We start from the raw sequence: 7,440 nt of genomic DNA on the forward strand, positions 1-7,440 counted from the left end.
GGGATCCTGAAACCTCAATCCCCCAGCAACATGATGCAGAAAGGAAGAGTCCTTATCTGGGTCAGGGGTCAGTTTAACTCAGACCCCAGGGTCCTCTTTGATTCTCTCAGCCCCACATCAGTAAGTGTCTGCCTTGTTTTCCGTGAGCTCCTCCAGATGTATTGAGAAGCTGGAGTTGGTGTGTTAAATGAAGACTATGCAGATTATAGAATGAAACAATGCCATTTGTAGCAACATGGTTGGACCTAGAGATGATGATACTGTTAATTAAGCCAGAGAAAGACAAATATCATATGATATCACTTATATGTGGAATCTACAGAATGATACAAATGAACATATTAAAACAGATACAGATGCAGAGACTAAAAAGACAAGCTTACAGCTACCAAAGGGGAAGGAGGGGGAGGGATCAATTAGGAGTTTGCGATTAACATATACACACTATATATATAAAATAGATAACCAACAAGGACCTACTTATAGCACAGGGAACTCAACTCAATATTTTGTATTCATTCAGTTCAGTCGCTCAGTCAGGTCTGACTCTTTGAGACCCCATGAGCTGCAGCACACCAGGCCTCCCTGTCCAACACCAACTCCCGGAGTTTACCCAAACTCATGTCCATCCAGCCATCTCATCCTCTGTCGTCCCCTTCTCCTCCTGCCCTTAATCTTTCCCAGATTCAGGGTTTTTTCAAACGAGTCAGCTCTTCGCATCAGGTGGCCAAAGTATTGGAGCTTCAGCTTCGACATCAGTCGTTCCAGTGAACACCCAGACTGATCTGCCTTAGGATGGACTGGTTGGATCTCCTTGCAGTCCAAGGGACTCTCAAGAGTCCTCTCCAACACCACAGTTCAAAAGCATCAATTCGTCAGCGCCCAGCTTTCTTTATAGTCCAACTCTCACATCCATACATGACTACTGGAAAAACCATAGCCTTGACTAGATGGACCTTTGTTGGCAAAGTAATGTCTCTGCTTTTTAATATGCTGTCTAGGTTGGTCATAACTTTCCTTCCAAGGAGTAAGTGTCTTTTAATTTCATGGCTGCAGTCACCATCTGCAGTGGTTTTGGAGCCCAGAAAAATAGAGTCAGCCACAAATACATCTATTTGTCATGAAGTGATGGGACCGGATGCCGTGATCTTAGTTTTCTGAATGTTGAGCTTTAAGCCAACTTTTTCACCCTCCTCTTTCACTTTCATCAAGAGGCTCTTTAGTTCTTCTTCACTTTCTGCCATAAGGGTGGTGTCATCTGCATATCTAAGGTTATTGATATTTCTCCCGGCAATCTTGATTCCAGCTTGTGCTTCCTCCAGCCCAGCGTTTCTCATGATGTACTCTGCAAATAAGTTAAATACGCAGGGTGACAATATACAGCCTTGACGCACTCCTTTTCCTATTTGGAACCAGTCTGTTGTTCCATGTCCAGTTCTAACTGTTGCTTCCTGACCTGCATACAGGTTTCTCAAGAGGCAGGTCAGGTGGTCTGGTATTCCCATCTCTTTCAGAATTTTCCATGGTTTATTGTGATCCACAGAGTCAAGGGCTCTGGCATAGTCAATAAAGCAGAAATAGATGTTTCTGGAACTCTCTTGCTTTTTCGATGATCCAGCGGATGTTGGCAATTGGATCTCTGGTTCCTCTGCCTTTTCTGAAACCAGCTTGAACGTCTGGAAGCTCATGGTTCACGTATTGCTGATGTATACTTTGATGAATGTTTAATGTAGGCATCATTTCTTGCAAACACCACCACAAACATACAGTGCAATTCCACCACTTTCCTCCCAGGGTCCTCAAATGAGGATTCCTCTTCTTTAATGTCAGGCAGTCAAGAGCTTCACCTGCTGAAGGCTTCCCAGGACTGCGGATCCAACTGAGTTCAGCTTTCAGAGGCTTTGAGGTGCTTTCGGACCTGGCCCGTGTGCGCCACCCAGCGGCTAGTCCGTGACACGGGGTGGCCTTTCCCCAGGTCTCAGACTGGGGAACTCGCTCAGGGTCCCGCCCGGCTGGCGCAGCTTGGAGGGTGAGCTGACTGTCCAGGGTCCCTTTCTGGAGCTGCGTCCTCTTCCTCAACTCCCTGACCCCTTCGCAGCTCCCAGAGACCTCCCGCTGCTTCCTGGTCCTCTGGTTGGAAAGCTGAGGCTTTTGTTTTCCCTGTCGGCTTGGGTCAGCCTCCAGGGCCCGTCAGAGGGAGCATGAGAAGAAACACGGACTGCCTTCCCTGCCCAGCCGCCCCCATGCTTCTTCTTCAATTCCTTTTTTAAAAAAAGATTTATTTATTTATTTTTTGGCTTGGGTGAGTCGTTGCTGCTGCACTCAGGCTTTCTCTACTTGTGGTGAGCAGGGCCTACTTTAGTTGCAAGGGGCAGGCTTCTCACTTGTGGCGTCTCTTGTTGCCCAGCGGAACCTCGAGGGGCGGGGCCTCCGGGGGCGGGGCCTCCGGGGGCGGGGGTCTTCAGGGGCGGGGCCTCCAGGGACGGGGCCTCCAGGGGCGGGGCCTTTGGCAGCTGCGGCTCTCAGGCCCTGGGCTTCAGTAGCCGGGGCACACGGGGTTGCTTGCTCCACAGCATGCGGAACCTTCCCGGACCAGGGGTCAAACTCATGTCCCCTCCATGGGTAGGTGGATTCTTACCCACTGAGCCACCAGGGAAGTCCCGATCCTTTGTGTCGGTGGGTGTCTGAGTGGTGTCAAGTTTTGACTGTTAGGAGGAGTGTTGCTCTGACATTCTGGCCCATGCCTTTGATGAACATCTATATACCTTCTTCTTAGCATTTAAAGGGACCCTGGTTTTCTTTATGGGAAGAAGCAATCGTGTATAGATCAGGTCAGGACCTAATTTTCATAATGGCTCTTTTCACTTTATTTTTTTAATTGAAGTACAGTTGATTGACAATGTTGTTCGAACCTCTCCTGTGCAGAGTGACTCAGCTATACATATCAGCTCAGTTTCGTTCAGTCCCTCAGTCGTGTCCGATCTGTGCAACCCCATGAATGGCAGCATGCCAGGCCTCCCTGTGAATCACCAACTCCAGGAGTATACCCAGACTCATGTCCATTGAGTTGGTGATGCCATCCAACCATCTCATCCTCTGTTGTCCCCGTCTCCTCCTGCCCTCAACCTTTCCCAGCATCAGGGTCTTTTCAAATGAGTAACGTTTCGCATCACGTGGCCAAAGTATTGGAGTTTCAGCTTCAGCATCAGTTGTTCCAATGAACATCCAGGACTGATCTCCTTTAGGATGGACTGGTTGGAATTCCTTGCAGTCCAAGGGACTCTCAAGAGTCCTTTCCAACACCACAGTTCAAAAGCATCAATTCTTCAGCGCCCAGCTTTCTTTACCGTCCAACTCTCACATCCATACATGACCACTGGAAAAACCATAGCCTTGACTAGATGGACCTTTGTTGGCAAAGTAATGTCTCTGCTTTTAAATATGCTATCTAGGTTGGTCATAGCTTTCCTTCCAAGCAGTTACGGTCTTTTAATTTCATGGCTGCACTGTTTATAATAGCCAGGACATGGAAGCAACCTAGATGCCCATCAGCAGACGAATGGATAAGGAAGCTGTGGTACATATACACCATGGAATATTACTCAGCCATTAAAAAGAATTCATTTGAATCAGTTCTAATGAGATGGATGAAACTGGAGCCCATTATACAGAGTGAAGTAAGCCGGAAAGATAAAGACCATTACAGTATACTAACACATATATATGGAATTTAGAAAGATGGTAATGATAACCCTATATGCAAAACAGAAAAAGAGACACAAATGTACAGAACAGACTTTTGGACTCTGTGGGAGAAGGTGAGGGTGGGATGTTTCGAGAGAACAGCATCGAAAGATGTATATTATCTAGGGTGGAACAGATCACCAGCCCAGGTTGGATACATGAGACAAGTGCTCGGGCCTGGTGCACTGGGAAGACCCAGAGGGATCAGGTAGAGAGGGAGGTGGGAGGGGGGATTGGGATGGGGAATACATGTAAATCCATGGCTAATTCATGTCAATGTATGACAAAAACTACTACAATATTGTAAAGTAATTAGCCTCCAACTAATAAAAATAAATGAAAAAAAATGAAAAAAAATAAAATAAAATTCAACTAATTAAAAAAAATAAAAAAAAAAAAATAATTTATGGCTGCAATCACCATCTGCAGTGATTTTGGAGCCCAGAAAAATAAAGTCAGCCACTGTTTCCACTGTTTCCCAATCTATTTGCCATGAAATGATGGGACCGGATGCCATGATCTTAGTTTTCTGAATGTTGAGTTTTAAGCCGACTTTTTCACTCTGCTCTTTCACTTTCATCAAGAGGCTCTTTAGTTCTTCTTCACTTTCTGCCAAAAGGGTAGCGTCATCTGCATATCTGAGGTTATTTATATTTCTCCCAGCAATCTTGATTCCAGCTTGTCTTCTTCCAGCCCAGAATTTCTCATGATGTACTCTGCATATAAGTTAAATAAGCAGGGTGACAATATACAGCCTTGACGCACTCCTTTTCCTATTTGGAACCAGTTTGTTGTTCCCCATCCAGTTCTAACTGTTGCTTCCTGACCTGCATACAGGTTTCTCAAGAGGCAGGTCAGGTGGTCTGGTATTCCCATCTCTTTCAGAATTTTCCACAGTTTCTTGTGATCCACACAGTCAAAGGCTCTGGCATAGTCAATAAAGCAGAAATAGATGTTTTTCTGGAACTCTCTTGCTTTTTCAATGATCCAGCAGATGTTGGCAATTTGATCTCTGGTTCCTCTGCCTTTTCTAAAACCAGATTGAATATATGGAAGTACACGGCTCTTGTGTTGCTGAAACCTGACTTGGAGAATTTTAAGTACACAGAAGAACTGTACAAAAAAGATTTTCACGACCCAGATAATCACGATGGTGTGATCACTCACCTAGAGCCAGATATCCTGGAATAAGAAGTCAAGTGGGCCTTAGGAAGCTTCACTACAAACAACGCTAATGGAGGTAATGGAGTTCCAGTTGAGCTATTTCAACTTCTAAATGATGATGCTGTGAAGTGCTGCACTTGGTATGTCAGCAAATTTGGAAAACTCAGTAGTGGTCACAGGACTGGGAAAGGTCAGTTTTCATTTCAATCCCAAAGAAAGGCAATGCCAAAGAATGCCCAAACTACCACACAATTGCACTCATCTCACACGCTAGTAAAGTAATGCTCAAAATTCTCCAAGCTAGGCTTCAGCAGTAGGTGAACTGTGAACTTCCTGATGTTCAAGCTGGTTTTAGAAAAGGCAGAAGTTATACGCATAGAGACGTTCTTTTTCAAAATATTTGTTTCCATTGTGATTTATCACAGGATATTGCAGACAGTCCCCTGTGGTATACAGTAGGATCTTGCTGCTTATCCATCCCCATGTAACAGCTTTCGTCTGCTAATCCCAGACTCCGAGCCTTTCCCTTCCCTCCTCCCTCCCCCTCGACAACCAGAAGTCTGTTCTCTACGTCCATGAATCTGTTTCTGTCTGGGCGATATGTTCATTTATGCCATATTTGAGATTCCACATATAAGTGCTATCATATAGTGTTTGTCTTTGTCTTTCTGAGTTACTGCACTTAGTAGGATAATCTCTAGTTGCACCCATGTTGATGAAAATGGCACTGTGTTAGTCTGTCAGTCGTGTCTGACCCATAAGACCCCATGGACTGTAGCCCACCGGTTTCCTCTCCATAGGACTCTCCAGGCAAGAATACTAGAGTGGGTTGCCATTTCCTTCTCCAGAAAGTGCCATTATTCATTCTTTTTTATGGTTGAGAGTACCCCAGTGTGTGTGTATGTGGATATATACACACCTCTTCTCATCCACTCATCTGCTCATGGCCATTTAGGTGGTTTCCATGTCTCGCCTATTGTGAACAGAGCTGCTGTGAACATAGGGGTGTGTGCATCTTTTTGGACTAGAGATTTGTCCACATCTATGCCCAGGCGTAGGAGTGCTGGATCATGTCGTAATTCTATTTTTAGTCTTCTAAGGAACCTCCACTCAACTTCCATAGTAGGTGCACCAACTTTCATTCTCACTAATATGGTAGGATGTTTCCCTTTTCTCCACCCTCTCTCCAGCATTTGTTAAATGTAATGATGGCCATTCCGACCAGTGTGAGGTGATATCTCATTGAAGTTTTTATTTGCATGTCTCTACTAATTAGGGAGGCTGAGCATCTTCTCATGTCCTATGCAGAACATCAGGATGTCTTCTTTGGAGAAATGGCCGGGAGCTAGTTTTAAGAGAAGTGGAATTTCAGCCAGGGTTAAATCCTCAGCCACAACCAGTGATTCAGACACAATTTCCTGGAGGGACAGTGAGGCCCTGAGACCAGTGCACTTGAGCTCCTTACCACCTGCCCAGGTGCCCTGAACCCTCAGGGTGGGCAGAAGAGGCCTGAACACCCGTTAGAAGACAGTGGCTTCCCTGCAGCAGATGGGAGCCTCTGAGAGGGAGCTGGGACACGCTCCCGCCCCCAGGATCTGTCCACCTGCCCTCCCGACCCCAGACCAATGGGTGAAGTTGAGTGTGGGCATGGCCCCTGGGAGTGCTGGGCTACCAGGGAAGAAGAGAAGGAGCTCGTTTCGTCATGACCAGAGGGCGTGCCTGGGAGTGGATCTCAAGGCACAGATCCCAGGGGTGGAATCTCATGATGACCGAGGAGGAGTCTTTTGACCTGGGGCTCACACACACAGACACAGACAGAGACACAGACACAGACACACACACACACACAGCATGGGGCACTCAGCACACTTGCCAAGCCTGGGGAGCTGGGCCCTGTTCACCTCTGGGTAGCTCTTAGCAGCATGGAAGCCACAAGACCACATATGACATGAAATAAACAGAACTGGCCAGGACAGAGTGAGAAAGAAGGGGTCAGAGGCTCAGAGAAACTCACCTGCTAAAATATGACAGAGAAAAGGAGGACAAAGAATCCATCCAGAGAGGACGGGGAGAGGGAGCAGGGGACACAAGGGGCCCCTGAGGGCAGTGGGGAGGGTCACCCAGGACACAGAAGAATAAGCGGTGCCCGTGCAGGGCGGTGGCCAGCAGCCGGGAGCCGGGGGGCAGGTGCAGACGTGGGAGAGGAAGCCTCTGGACAAAATGGGTGAAAGGAAAAGGGGCTTCTCCTTTCTGATCCTCCCCCAGGGCGGCCTCTGCTCTGCAGTGACTCAGGCCCTCAAAGGGAGCCGACCCCAGGGAGGGGAAGGGGTCAGGCTCAGGGCAGGAAGGTGGTTGGGATGCAGGTGGGGCTGCTGCCTGCAGGAGGTAAGGGTAGGGCTGTTTCTCCAGCGAGGCTGGACCTGAGCCCCGAGCTCCGCCTCCTCCCCAAAGCACAGACCCTGTTGAGTCCATTCCTGCCTCCGACCCCTGCTCTGGGGTCCTCTCTCCTCACCTACCACCAGCTCTGCCCTC

This window comes from Cervus elaphus, chromosome 5 (assembly GCF_910594005.1).
Source record: "Cervus elaphus chromosome 5, mCerEla1.1, whole genome shotgun sequence".
NCBI classification, from domain to species: Eukaryota; Metazoa; Chordata; class Mammalia; order Artiodactyla; family Cervidae; genus Cervus; species Cervus elaphus.